This window comes from Prionailurus bengalensis, chromosome D3 (genome assembly GCF_016509475.1).
Source record: "Prionailurus bengalensis isolate Pbe53 chromosome D3, Fcat_Pben_1.1_paternal_pri, whole genome shotgun sequence".
NCBI lineage: Eukaryota > Metazoa > Chordata > Mammalia > Carnivora > Felidae > Prionailurus > Prionailurus bengalensis.
This window is the reverse complement of record NC_057356.1, coordinates 39,510,671-39,525,454: the sequence shown is the minus strand read 5'-3', so window position 1 is coordinate 39,525,454 and position 14,784 is coordinate 39,510,671. Positions and strand designations below refer to the sequence as shown.

Sequence of the window (14,784 nt, the reverse complement as noted above, 5' to 3'; positions counted from 1 at the left end):
AATGGTGATGCCAAAGGAGAGGGAGGAGGGGGGTGGATGAAACAGGTGAAGGGCACTTAGAGTACACTTATCATGGTGAGGACTGAGTAATGTATAGAATTGTTGAATCGCTATGTCGCACATGTTAAATTAATAGAACATGGTTAGTTACACTGGAACTTAACGTAAAATAAAATAATCTTTTCGTCCAACGACATCATAAAAATGAAAAGACAAGCCACCAGTGGGGAGAAGATTGCTGAAATGCCGATAACAGAAAAACTCTGGTATTCACAATATATAAATAACTCTTACAAATCAATAACCTCTTTTTTAAAGCTGTGGGAGAATGGACAGCATGTATGAATAAGCATTCCAAAGAGACCTGAATGGTAATCAACAGAGGAAAGAAATAGTCAACATTACTAACAGTCGGTCAGGAAGCAACACGTTTAAACTACAAGGAGCCATCATTTCACATTCATGATCCTGGCAAAAAATAAAATGGACCACCAAATACTGGCAAAGCTATGAGGGAAAGGGGGCTCTTCTAGATTGCCGATGGGAGTATAAAGAGTTAAATACTTTTTTGGTAATTTGGCATTATCCACTAAAGGTGAGGGCACAAATCCCACCCTTCCATAATTCCACTCCTAAGGAGATATGCTAAGGAAAGCCTCCTTTGTTAGCACAAGACATGTATATCTATGAATGTTCACGGCAGCCTTGTTGGAAAATACCCTGACTGCCCACTGACAGAAGACTGATACATTAAACATGATATATTATGCAATGGAATACCACACTGCAGTAGAAATGACTAAATAGGATCTACATATATCCACAAAACACTAATCCATTAAAGTAAGGTGAAAAAGACTACAGAGCAATTTACTATTTATATAGTTTACAAACAGCAAAGTGAGACTATATTGCTTAAGTACACACATACATAGCAAAGCATAAGGAAATGCATGTGAATGATAAACACAAAAATTCAGTACAGGCATATGCTGTTTTATTGCACTTCACTTATCGCATTTTTTTTTTTTACAAATTGAAGGTCTGTGGCAATCCTGCGTTATGCCAATCTTTGGGCACTATGTTTCCAATGGCATTTGCTCACTTCAGGTCTCTTGTCCCATTTTGGCAATTCTCACCATATTTCAACCATTTCATTATTATATTTGTTATGGTGATCAGTGATCAGTGATCTCTGCCATCACTTTGTCATTGTTCCGGGGCACCATGAACCATACACACACAAGATGATGAACTTAATCCATCAACATCGTGTGTTCTGATTCCTCCACCGACCAGCCAATCCCTGTCTCTCTCCTTGGGCTTTCCTATTCCCTGAGACACAACAACATTGAAATTAGGAAAGTTAACAACCGTACAACGACCTCTAAGCTTTCAAGCGAAAGGAGACAGTCAATCAATGTGGCAAACTTCATTGTCTTCTTTTTAAAAACAATATTTTTAATGTTAACTTATTTTTGAGGGAGAGAGAGAGAGCGAGCGGGGCAGGGGCAGAGAGAGAAGGAGACAGAGGATCTGAAGCAGGCTCTGAGCTCACAGCACAGAGCTGGATGCGGGGCTCGAACCCATGAACCGTGGGATCCTGACCTGAGCCAAAGTCAGACGCTCAACCTGAGCCACCCAGGCCCCCTCATCGCTGTCTTCTTTTAAGAAATTGCCACAGCCACCCCAACCTTCCTGATGAGTCATCAGCCACAACATCAAGGCAAAACCCTTCACCAGCAAAAACATTACAACTTGATGGACGCTCAGAATATAGTATTTTTTTTACTAATAAAGTATTTTTTTTTATTTAGGTACGCATATATATGTCTATTTTAGAAATAATTCTATGGCACACTTCGTAGACTACAGCATAGTGTAAACATAATTTAATGCAATGGGAAACCAAAAAATTCATTTGGCTCGCTTTATTGTGATACTTTATTGTGGTCATCTGGAATCGAACTTGCAGTATCTCGGAGGTATGCCTCTATAGAGAGTACCATTGAGGGGAGAGATGCTTTGAGAAAGAGGACTCTGGGAGTATTAACAGTATGTGTAATGACTTGTTTCCCCATCTGGAGGGGGGTGAATACATAGGTGTTTATTTTAATATTTAATTTTTTGGTGTTACTAAAATATTTCACAATAATCTGTAATTAACAACAAAGAATTGAACAAAAGTTTGCAACACAGGTATAGGGTAAAAGAGAAATGAGTCAAATATTACTTGAAATTTGTTCCGAAATATTTTTCATGTCTTCTTTTCTCCCATGGTTACTTCCTTAGACCTGGTTCCCTTCATTTATGCCCCAATTAATGCAACAGCCTCCTCTCGGTTCTCATCTGGTGGTAGACGGACCTACCTCCATCAGTTTAAGAGGCCAGCCACTTCTCTGTATCACTGTCTCTTCCAAATCCTTCAAGGTTCCTGTCAACTCTAAACATTCTCCATGCTTCTCAATCAAATTCATCTCCAGGTCTAATTCAAATGCATCAGGGGAGCCAGAGCAGAGAACCATCTCCTTGAACCAGGAATACACCAAGTTGGTTTGCATTTCCATGTCTTTGTAAATGTTTTTGCCTTAGCTGAAAAGTCATCCCTTCCATTTAACTCTTACCCATCCAGGAAGACGGATCCAAGGATCCCGTCCTTTGTTGAGCTTTGTCATTCCTTAAAAGCCCAGGATAAGTATGACTGGTTTCAGACATTTGAGCCCTTCATTTGATTTTATAACATGTTCTTACTAATTATTTTCTACATGTTAATCTTATCCTCTGGATTAGATTTTAAGCCACCCAAGGATTTGAACAGTGTCTCCACTTCTGTATTCTGCACGCTAATGAGTACACAGGAGATATTCTAATTTTGTTTGTCTGTTTGCCCATATGTGGGGGCTATAGCCATGCCAAGATCTACATCGACCATCTACATCCCTTAGGATTCTTATCATCAAAGCAAGATAATTTAAAACATCAATAAAAGAAAAACAGATCTGGAGAAATTATTGCACATCATAGTTTATAGCAACATGAGCCATGTCCGTGTTAAGTCTTACTTTTCCTCATTTAGGGCTGAACAGTGGATCAAGCATCGAAAGCAGGGTGTCACGTGTCAGATTAAGCGTATCCACGAGGGTGGCCCACCTCACCACATCATCCAAGATCTCAGAAGCACAGAGTGGGACGGAATATACTACAAGCCTGGCCAGAAACTAGTATAAAAAAAAAAAAAATCATGAAACTACTCAGAAGGCTGTGAGTCCACCTCATTTTAAGTGGCAGATTCCAGCATCACCTATGAATGAGAGCCACGCCCCACGCAGGTTCTAAGGACATATACAGAAATCAGGCACAAGCAAGAAAGTCGGTTGTAGCCACTTCTCTTCTTCCTGCTAGACTGGTCTCTCATCCTTGTGGTCTGATTCAGTCTTTCAATGTCCTTCCATACGCGCCTCCTATGCTCACCATTGTCTCTGAGCTTACGGTCTCCTAGAGGTGGACAGGCACGCAAACGGACAATGAAATACAAAACTACGAAATGTGTACCAGATTCCACAGAGACATAGGAGGGAGTGCTCAGTCCTTTGGGGTGGCCAGGGAGAAAAGAGCTAGTGCTACATTGGGAGGGGGGGCACTCAAAACATAGGCAGGTGGGGGGTTAAGCTATTCATATGCTTATTTCAAGTAAGAAAGGGGAAGAAGGAGAGGGGATGGGAGGTTTTGTTTTTGTGTTATTTGTTTTGTTTCTTAATCCCTGTCTTACTTCAGAACCTCCCTCACTTTTTGCAGCAGACTCCAGATTCCAGCAGTTTCCCTGGTTGGGAAACTAGCACAAACTAACCCAGCCCACGTTGGCCACGCCGGGATCAGGCCTGTATCTTCCAGGTGTTATCAGAGTAGAGAATGCAGGATTTAAGATGGCAGGGGGCCTCTAAAAGCCACATGATACTACCCTCAGGGTTCTGGCCCTTACATAGAGTACAGATCTGCATCCCCTCATGGGTTTATTCATTCATTCACTTCACTGCTGTTTACTGACCACTTACTGAGTGCCAGCGGCTGTGCTGGGCCCTGCTGACATTTGGTGAAATGCTGTATTTAGTCCTTGATCCCATGGAATGCACAGTTCAGTGGGGAAGATAGTTGATAGGATAATCATAGAAGTCAAAGCATCGTTATTTACTGGAAACGGACCGCGAAAAGAAGAAAAGTATAAAGCGGTAAAGCTGCATTCAACTGGAGAGCCTCACTGATTAAATTTTCAGCTGAGGTCTAGGAAAGAGGAAATAATGTAAGAAACAGTGTGCCAGGGAGAGTGGGGAAAAGACATCTTATGCTGCTTCACAGGAGCTATAGAACCAAGCGATTCTCTAAATTGCCTGGGCAAGGGCTCACACAATCAACTTCTAAATATGTTACTGCTTCAAGGTCCGGTCCCTCCCCACCCCTACCCCACTCCCACCTCCCCACCCCTTGAGCTCTAACGGAAAAGAATATCCCTGTTTGAAAGACTGAAAGGTTATTTTGCTTCTGGGTTAATGTCTGGGAAAGGAGCTTCCAAGGGAGTGACTACGCATTGCCTTTTTACTAGAGTAGTATGATGAATCATATCATGGAATAGTTGTTTGCAAAGTCTGAGACAAGATCAAAATGCCATTTGCCTCTGAAACTGCAGCGTGTGTTTTGTAAAGAAATCTCAGTGATATCTAGCAGGGAGATTTCTAGTCCAGAAATAGACTTCCCTCCGAGTTTCCACTGAAATTGAAACCGAGGGAGAAAGGGTCTCCAGAGAAAGGGTGTAATCTTGAGGTCAGAGCAAAGATTAATGCCAGTCCTCCCATCATATACTAATAAACGGTCTCCAGGAGTAGAATGAAAAGGGAAGTTACTCTAGCAGATGTTTTCAAATTAGCCAAAACCATGTCACAGAGCAAAGCGGCAGAGCTGGAAACATGCCCAGAGAGAGAGAGAGAGAGACCTCCCCACAAGCTGCCTGAGGGAGCCATTTAAATGTCTCTGAGCCCTCCCGGTGCAGACTGGGAGGGTGCGGACTGGGACACACAAGCTGGGGAGGGAACCGGCCCTAACGGGAACCCTCATTTCCTAATTGCTTATCCAGGGCTTCGATAAGCCCCTGCTCTGATGAATACTAAGAAAATCTGGCAGGATGGGGCAGTTCACACACCGCCAAACTACACTCTCCGTGGCTTGCTTTTGTGTCGCTGCTTGCACACCCAACAAAAACATGTGGAGAGGGGATCTAGAAATTGTCAGTGACATCGGGTGAGCAAACTCTGGTAAGAGAATATAAACATGAACAGTTTCGTTGTGAGCCAAGATGCACAGCAGATCCAGAAGCCTGATCCCTCATCACAACAGCCCCAAGGGGGGCAATCACATCCCAGTTTCACTGGTTCTCATCTACCCAAGAAAAGGTCCAAGAATCTGGGCCAGAAACCTACGGCTGGTTGGCCAGAGGGCCTCCTGTGCATGAGCTGGTCTTCCGAAGTGGGATAGCACTTCTTACCTGCAAATCATGAACTCCTACGGGAAGGCGAAAACAATAAACACCAACGTTTAACTCCATAAAGGAAGAGAATAACTCTAGTTTCTCACCGGCACACCAGCTGTCCGGCCCCTGCCATTCACTAGAACGAAGAATATAAAATTGATGGGTCAACACAACTCATATGCCATACCAACCTCGTGTGTGTGTGCGTGCGCGTGTGTGTGTAGTAAATGTACACAAACGCTCGAATGCTTTATGTATTAATGGTACGTTATACACGTTTTTAATATTTACTTTTCTATTAGGATTTTTTTTTTTGCATAAGACAAATATGTGTTAGAAGCAAAGGAACTGATACCTGGTACGTCAGGCAGTGAGTTATCAGCAGATGTTTAATAAACGAAAGCAAAGGACTGTGGTAGAAGGAACGTCTCTCTAATTCCTGAAAGACCACACATCTGTGAAAGCCAGGCCCATTGGGCAGTAACAGGAACCAGGCTACAAATTCCCCATGATTTCAAAAGGAGGTAGGGAGGGGCACCCGGGTAGCTCAGTCGCCTCCAACTTCGGTTCAGGGCATGATCTCATGGCTCCTGAGTTCGAGCCCCACATTGGGCTCTGTGCTGACAGCTTAGAGCCTGGAGCCAGCTTCAGAGTCTGTGTCTCCCTCTCTCTCTACTCCTACCCCGCACTGTCTGTCTGTCTCTCTCTCAAAATAAATAAATAAATAAATAAATAACATTAAAAAAATAAAAATAAAAAGGAGGCAGGGAGAAAGTTAAGGGTGGGGGGAATGGGCAGTGAAATGATCCCTTTCTTTGAAAATGGAGAATTACAAGCTCTTAGGATCCTCTGGAAATAAAAGACAGCATAAGACATGGAGTGCTTTTGAAACCCCAAGCATCTCAGCAGCACAAAAATGTTTAGAATGCTAGAAAAAGGGCCTTCTTGTGATTGTGTTTCTGTCTTTTGTGACTGTGCTTCTTTAAAATGAAAAACACATCAAGCGAACAACATACAACATACGTAAGGCATAGATAGTAAATATGAGAGGTAGGGGGTGGGGCGTGTTGAGATTTCTGAAAAGTCTGGGTAGCCTTTCAGCTTTCCTTGGTGCTGCTCCTTTAGCAGGGGGGGAATAATTACCAAGGAAAAAGAGAAAAGAAACAAAAGAACTTACAACAGCACTGTTTCCTTAAATTAGGCAAAGAGAGGCAAGTGTGGTTTCTATAGAGATGAACTCTTCATAAAAATCCTCCAGTTCGATGAATGCTTCCTAAGGAAAACTTCTGCGGGGAACAGAGTTGGTCTGATAAAGGGTGGAGCTAATTGTGGGAATAATCAAGAAGACACGATCGTGGGAGTTGGCGTCTATCACACAAACTTCACTATAAAAACACTCATTTGGATAGCATGTGATTATTCTTTCTCAATTCAAAATATTATATGAAATCGAAATCAGAATGTTGATTTTTTTTTTGTTTCCAGAAGTTGCTATACAAAGAATATGGCCCTTGCCTCAATTAAGTTGTAGCTGAAACTATTATCACGCTACATATCTCTAAATGAGTCATTAGTATGAACTCAGCTTCCCTCCTCCTAGTTTTAATTTTATATTTAAAAAAATAATGAATCTAGTTGGCTATATGGAATGAAGGCACACATGCCTAACAGAGTTAAATCAAAATGCATGCAACCCATCTTTCCAAGTTTGATTCAAAGGACATTTAAGCTTAGAAGGATTTAGAAAGTAGAACACCGCTTAGTTTTAGGCTATTTCTCTATATGGGGTATGCAATATTTTGAGAAGAAGGTCTTGCTTTCCATAATTACTGACATGTTTCATCAAGGCTTTAGTCCTGGCAGAATAAAATTTATGTTGGAGGAGAAATTAAAGAAAATTCCCCATAGGGAAAACTCATGTACTTGTTATCTCAAAAGCACAACTGCGTATGTGTTATTTGAAGAGTTTTGTCAGAAAATCACTTCACAGCTTTTTAAGGAATCTTTTAACCAGTTCATTGTGCCAACATTTATGTTGCCTACAATATTTGAAATAAGATACTTCATTTGGGAAACAGAATAGAAACCCTAATGGAAACATACAGAGAAATAGAAAGACAGGTATATTTTTTTTAATGTCCTATATTTGCAAATATGCTCAAGTCTTTTCTCATTCAAGTAGCATTTTCTCTTCAGCGAGTCAGTTTTGTTTTGTTTTGTTTTTCAAAAGTAGTCCTGGGATTTTAGATCTGAAACTTGTAATATTGCAAGGCAGTGTCTTCACCTGCTGCAACTTTAAACTGAAGTGATACATCCAAGGAAATTAATACCACAGCTACTGATATCAGATTCCATGAAATTCCCTATTTCCTCTTTATGCCAGAATATAAATTTTCTGAACGGAGTAATTTTTATGACCTGACCACTTAAATTTCATATATTTTGTATAGATATATGCAACGTGGTTTTATGGCTTTGAATTTCTTTTGTAAACATTTGAGAAAAAACTTTATCCTTTTGACATTATGTAAATTGAGACACTTCTAACATTTCTTGCTTCTATGTCATTTCCGTCCAAGTTGGAATAACGACTATTGCTATAGATGCAAAATTACATTGGCCAATAGAAAGTTGCTTCCTGAAACTGAAATTCTGCTATAAATAACATTCAAAAAGCAGTTAGGTCCTCCCTGGTAAAAATAAATTGGCAAGATGTTTGCACTGGGTCCTAAAATCGCTTTCCTAGCTCTAAACATTCCTCATCCCAGTGCCTGACTACAACTCAGATCGATCCTTCACTTTACAAAGCCATTCATGATTCATGAACACCATAAAAGATAAAGATCTGTTCTTAATTGTTACTTTAATTATATGTCTTTCATCTTTGTAATTCCATAACTTCCCATGTTATGCCAAGGGAGGCAGGAAGCATCGATCTCTCAGGAACCCAAGCCAGGCTCACTGTGTCAGGGGTGTACATAGAGTCCTGCCTGGGTCCATAAAAGAAATAACATCTACCCACCCGCGTCCCTGTCCCGGCCCTCTGGCCACTTCATACCCCCTCCCCTCCGCACGCCCCCTCCGGTTTTCAGACAGAAAATTCCGCAGCGCTAGTGGCCCGGAGGAAGGCGAGCCCGGGAGCCGAGGGCGCGAGCCGAGCTCCGGTACAGGCACTCAATGTCTCGGGGCGCGGGCACCCGAACAGCGGGTCGCCGCTTCCCACGGCTTCCCGGGGGCCACCGGGTGAAGCAGGGACAGCTCGCCTTCCTCGAGGAGCGAGCGCCGCGGCCGGAGTCCTGAATGCAGGGTCTTCATCTCCCAGCGGCCCTCCGAAGGTCCCTCCCGCAGCTGCAGCCGCCCCTCAATGAAAGTGCAATTTGTTATCTCTCCCAGCCCGGAGGAGAAGTCCCGGTTTGGTCTCCGCTCCAGCCCCGCTCATTCAATTCACTGAATACCGCGTCTCAAGGTTGGCCACGCGATTCGCCGGGAACTGGCCTCGGCCGCGGGCGGGGGGCGACTCTACAGTGACCTCCCCCTTGAATCCCGTCCTCTGTGTGTGTCTCTCTTTCTGTGTCTCGTTCTCCCCCTGCGAGCTTCTGTCTGTCTCTCTTTGTGTCTCTGTTTCTCTGGCTTTCTCTCTTAACGCGCGCGCGCGCGCGCGCGCACACACACACACACACACTCACACACACGGGAGGAGGCTCTCTCCACAACCAAAGCCAAAATGTCACCTAAAAACCCAAGTGCAACAACTTGCCTGGCAAACGACCCAGGAGCCTGCCGAGAACTCCCCTGCAGTGAGCAGCCCCCTCCTCCCCTGCAAGGTGCACCGGGGGTTGGGGCGGGGGGAGGTGTGAATTTGGCCGGTGGAGATGACGGGAACTAGTGTTCTCCCCTCCCCCTTCCAGGACCCTGTCGCAATTAGAAATCCGTCCCCTCCCCGGGCCCCAAGAGGGAGTAGCCAGGACCACAAGCCCGGAGAGGGGCGCGCTGGCCCCCGGATTCCCGGGGTCCCCAGGGGGTCCGGGAGTGCGCCCCAGGCGGCGGATGGCGAAGGAGAAGCGGGCCAAGGGAGCCCAGCCCATCGTCCCTCCGCGGGCGAGAGGAGCGGCGACCGCGCGGCGGTCAAGAGACACCCAGCGCGCTGCGATCGCGGTGGTTGGCGGCGGCCCGGGCTCCGGCTGCTGCCGCCACGCGCGCACGCCCCAGCCCCGCAGCGCAGCCCGGCGTTACCTTGCCGCTGCCCGCAGTCCGGCCCTGGATCCCTGCGTCCGTCCGTCGGTCCCACGAGCCTCGGGGGGAGGACGAAAAAGGGTGTCTCCGCGGCCCGGGCAGGGTCTCAGCGAGGTGACGGGAAGCAACGGAGAGAGGAGCAGAGGCGGCTGCGACCGCTCCCGCCGATGCTGCCGCCGACTTCGCCGGGCCGGAGGTGTCGGAGAGGCCGTGTCCTCGGGATTGCGGCGCCCGGAGCGCAGCGCTCGCCTCTGGCGCGGAGGCTGAGCGCCGGGACGCGGCGAGCTGGGGCGGCGAGGCTGGGCTGGTCACCCGCCCCTGGGTGCATGTTAATACGGTGGGGAGGAGGAGTCCCGCGCTTCCTCCGCCCAACCACCGGAGCCGGCGGGCGGGCGGCGGCCGCGGCCCGGAGCCAGCCGCTCCCACCCGCCCCAGCTACTACGGCGCGGCCACTCGCCCTGGCCCCAGCCCAGGCACGTGCGCCGAGGCCGCGGGGAGGCGCCCGGCCTCTCCCGGAGCGTGCTCTTGGCCTGCGGCCTCTGCCCGCTCAGCCTTCCGGTGGCGAGTGCACTCACACGCATTCAAACCGGACCGACGGGAAAGCCCCGCGTGCCTGGGACGGAACCGAGAGGCGGCCACGCGTTAGTGGGCGTGCCCCGTCCGTTCCCTGGCGCAGAGTCTCCGGGGAATTGAACCTGCTCTTCTACTCTTGCCAGCCGTTGTCCCTAACCTTGTCTTTTAAAGACAGGGGCTCGGGGGAACTCGTAACAACAGTTCTTTCTCACACACGAGATCAACTTGGCGAAGAGAGGGTTTCCTGTCCTCTCCTCTCCATCCTCGGGGTCCCCACTAGAATTTTCGAAGAAGTAATCGCCAGGGAGGAGACCGGGTAGACTCACACGAACGGACGTTCAAACCCAGTGCCATTACTTTCAGTTACTCCTCGGAACCTCAGTTTCCCTTGTCTACACAAAGATGGCTCTTGGGTGCGTGGGTGGGTGTGGCTTAGGTTACACGATATTTATTCCACCGGTTCTCTCGGTATTAACGAGAAGGGATCCCTTTTCCTCCCGTCCTCCGACCTCAGTAAACTCCCCACTCACTATCCACCCCCATGTGTATTTATTTGGAAGCCAGGCCCATTCACAGAGGCCGAGGACCGGGCGTCTAGTGCTCTGCAAATACGAAGAATCCACGTGGCTTCAAAGTAAGACTAGAGAGAGTGTGAGTAGGTGAACTGAGACGTGGGTCAAAGAGAAAAGGCAATTAAGTATTTATTGAGCTCCTGCTCTACCCACTTAGGTACACTGTTCTGAATAATAGTTAAAATAATCGTGGTTAATCACCGTCTTCCTGTTTTCCTCTACTCAACAAAAAAAAAAAAAAAAAAAAAAAAAAAAAAAGGTGTCTTCGTGGACAATGTCCTTTGTTCCATAGCTTCCAGAGAGAATATTATGCCAAAGAGTATATAATCTTCTTTATGTAATTTTACCCATAAAGTTATAGCATAAGATTTAGCATCTGCTTTGTGTGATATCTAATTATAAATATTAATAGCATATCCTTTTTAAGGAAACACTTCTAAAAATGCAGAGAAGTGAAAAACGGTTTCCATAAAAATATGACTCAGATAAATAATCGCTTTTCCGCAATTTCACTGAGTGATTTTCCATTAAAGAAGAAAAAGAAAAAAAAAAAAACAACTTTAAACCACTAAACAGCCAAGGAAATGGAAGTAAACCCTCAGCAGTGTAGTACCATGATCACCAGTGCTTTAACAAGCCTCTAAAAGATATCCCAGCCAGTTCAAGAATGGTTACAGAGAGGCACCTCATGTTTCAAATAACATTCCATGAAAAGGCAAAGTAAAAAAATAAGCCTTCCTAATCTGTAAAAAGCAACTACCTTGCCCTTCCAAACCTGTAAATATGTTTAATCCATAGAATTTTAATGAGGCCATATAAATAAGACTGCCCTAACTCAAATTAGGGGACATTAGTGAATAAAATTACTTGGAGTGGAAAATCAATTTTCTTACAAAATTCATATGGTAGACTTACCCTAGCAATGATAGTATCTATGTAACACTACGATGATGAGGGTTTTCTAACTGTAAGCGACAGAACCCAGTTTGGCTAACTTAAGAGAACGTTATTTATTGGAAAGACATGGAAACTTCCAGAACTGAAGGGAGGGCTGGAAAGCAGTCTTAGAACCAGGCAGGATTTACGGCAATACTGGAGGCCTAGGAGGCCTGAAAGATAGAAGTGCTTTGGTTTTGTGCTACATGGTCAACGTGGATAAATGCCAACTGTTTCTTCTGACCTCGCATTACTGGATCAAGCGTCAAGTCACAGGGGAGAGCATTTGACGGGCCAAACTTCAGTCAGGCAGTAACTCCCTGGCTGTGCCAGCATAGGGAGAGAAACCATCTGATTCTTCGACTTCCAGAATGGAAGGCAGGTACCTGGATGTATCACCTTTCCATAATGATACCTGACTGGCAAGTGTAAAACACGTTCAGGGAGCTGTTAAGAAGGAGAATTTGATACCGAGGTGAAAAAGAAAAAGAACAAGGCCTATTATATTGGCTGGCTATGAAATTCACATAATTCCTAGAATTATTTAGAAACAAACGGTGATATTGAGCAAGTAAAACTGACAGCGCTTATTCTGAGGTTATTGTACTCGCTTCTTTTTAGTTATTTAAATATATGTATGGCCAGTTACTTTATTTGTATTCATAGTGCCTGTACGCACTACCGCAGTTCAGGGCTAGCAACTGTGTTCGTTTCCAGTCATAGACAGTGTGGTAGCTAGATAGTGGCCCTGGGAAGATGTCCACGTCCTAATCCCTGGAACGAGTAAACGTTACCTTACACGACAATTTGCAGAGGTGATTAAGTTAAGGGTCTTGAGATGGGGAGTTTATCCTATATTAGCCTGATGGGCCAGATGTAATCACAAGGGCCCTTATGAGAGAAGAACGAGAAAGTCAAAGGCAGAAGAAAAAGGTAGGATGAGGGAAGCAGAGGCTGACGCATGCATTTGGAAGACAGAGGAAGGCCTCCATGAGCATAGGAATACGGAGAGTCTCTAGAAACCAGGAAAGGTAAAGAAATGATTCTCCTTTAGAGCCTCCAGAAAGAGTGCCCGTCTGCTAACATCTTAATTTTAGCCCCGTTAAATTGATTTCAGACTTCTGATCTCCAGAACGGTAAAATAATAAATGCATGTTGCTTTAAGCCACCAAGGTTCTAGTAATTAGTAAGGGCAGCCATAGGAGACTAATATAGACAGCACCCTCTCCAAACCATTCTGTTGGTAGCAGGAAGCATGTGAGCCCTTACTATAGAAGAAATACAGAAAGGTATAGCTGCTTTGGGAGTAGATAACGTAAAGGAGGCTACGTCAGCAATACATTGGTAAGAACAGAAAATCGGAGACCACGGTCAGACAGCGTTACTATCAGAAGTTTCCATGTTTTGGTCAAAACAAAATGGAGGCATTCCTCCTAGACCACAACACGGTCAAACAAGTAACATTCCATTAAGGTGAAGTAGAATTGTTAAAGAAGAAAGAACTGGAAGGGAACCTGAATGGTCAGTGTGAAAGCCATACAGGTTTCTTCTGCCTTAATAAAGCATTCCCATTCATTCTCATGGTTTTAAGTGACATTTAAATGGTGATCTCAGATCTGTAGCTTCAGCCTTGACCTCTCAGCTCAGTTTCATGTTTGTGAATCCAAAGACAAAACCACTTGAACCCTCCACTGGTAGCCCAAACTCAACAGGTCCAAAGTAAAGTCATCACTTTCTGCCCTTCCTCTCCATTCAAATTTTATTTCTTTTCCTGTTATGCCATAGGGGTTCATGACACTGTCACCCACCAAGTCACTAAATGTCAGAAACCTGCAAGTTACGCTGGACTTCCTCACTCACACACCACCTTTCATCCATCACCAAACACTCCTTGCTTCTCTTACCATCTGAATTTATCTTGAATCCTTCCTATATTTATTTCCATTTCTATTACACATCCCCGTCAGGCTTGGTCATATCACCTCTGGGTTATTATCCTCCTAATTTCTTTTCTCACCTCCCAACTTACCATCTTTCCTGCTCTTCATCGCAATAAAATCGGTCTTCTAAAAATTGAATTCCAACCATGCTACTCCAGTGTAGCTCCTTACAGTATAGCTCCTTACAAAGTTAAAAAAAGTAGCTCCTTATAATAGCATACAAGGCTCTCCATAAACTTGCTTTTGTCTATTTCTTCAGCCTTGACTCCCATGATTTACACATTATGCTTCAGTAAATCGGACTCATTCATGTAACACACTCTGGAATATATTTGTAATTTTCTCATACTGTACTGTGTTGAACACCCTCTCTCTGCTTTGCTTTGGTGGGCTATATCTATTTCTTCTTGAAGCCTTGCATCAGTGTACCTCATGCCTGAATCATTAGGTTGGATGAACTGTTGTCGATGCTCACAGCACCTACTACTATGATCTTGGTTTTTACCACATTATATAAAAAGTTTCAGGTTATCTGCATTGTATTTTTGAGACTGTAGTTATCACTATTTGGATCTCCTCACCTAGCACAAGAAATGCCTCTCGATAGAAAATCAATACATATTTGTGGGAGTGAATTAACCTGAATTGCTTTGAGAATGTTTTGTGATGTCAGTATGTATCTTAATATAATTTAGTAGAAGCAGTGATATAATATAACCTGTAGCCAACTTTCAAAGCCCATCGCTCATCAAATTTAAGAAAATGGAAAACTTTCCTTTTCTTGCTAAACAACAACACAAAATATTGAGGAGAGACATGTGAAGACATCATGTCTATTTTTCTTAATACAATGAAATAAAACAATCTTGTTATTCTCAAATGCTTTTCAACGAACATTTTTGCATTATGTTTACCATTTTTATTAAAGATATAAATGCTGGAATACAACTTATTTATTTTATTTTATTTTTTTAAAGTTTCTTTTGATTCTTAATTTTGAGAGAGAGACTGC

At 44.4% G+C, this 14,784-nt stretch overlaps 1 protein-coding gene across 4 annotated transcripts in view; it reads right to left on the bottom strand.

Annotated features, from left to right (window-relative positions):
• DLGAP1 (DLG associated protein 1) overlaps positions 1-10,130 on the bottom strand; it is a 900,656-nt gene extending 890,526 nt beyond the window's left edge. Inside the window, exon 1 of one of the 4 annotated variants that reach the window (XM_043558382.1) lies at positions 9,752-10,130. The gene's annotated coding sequence lies outside the window, so the exon portion shown is untranslated. The remainder of the gene's footprint in view (positions 1-9,751) is intronic. The other 3 variants (XM_043558383.1, XM_043558380.1, XM_043558381.1) reach the window with 3 other exon arrangements.
• Positions 10,131-14,784: the final 4,654 nt, after the last annotated feature.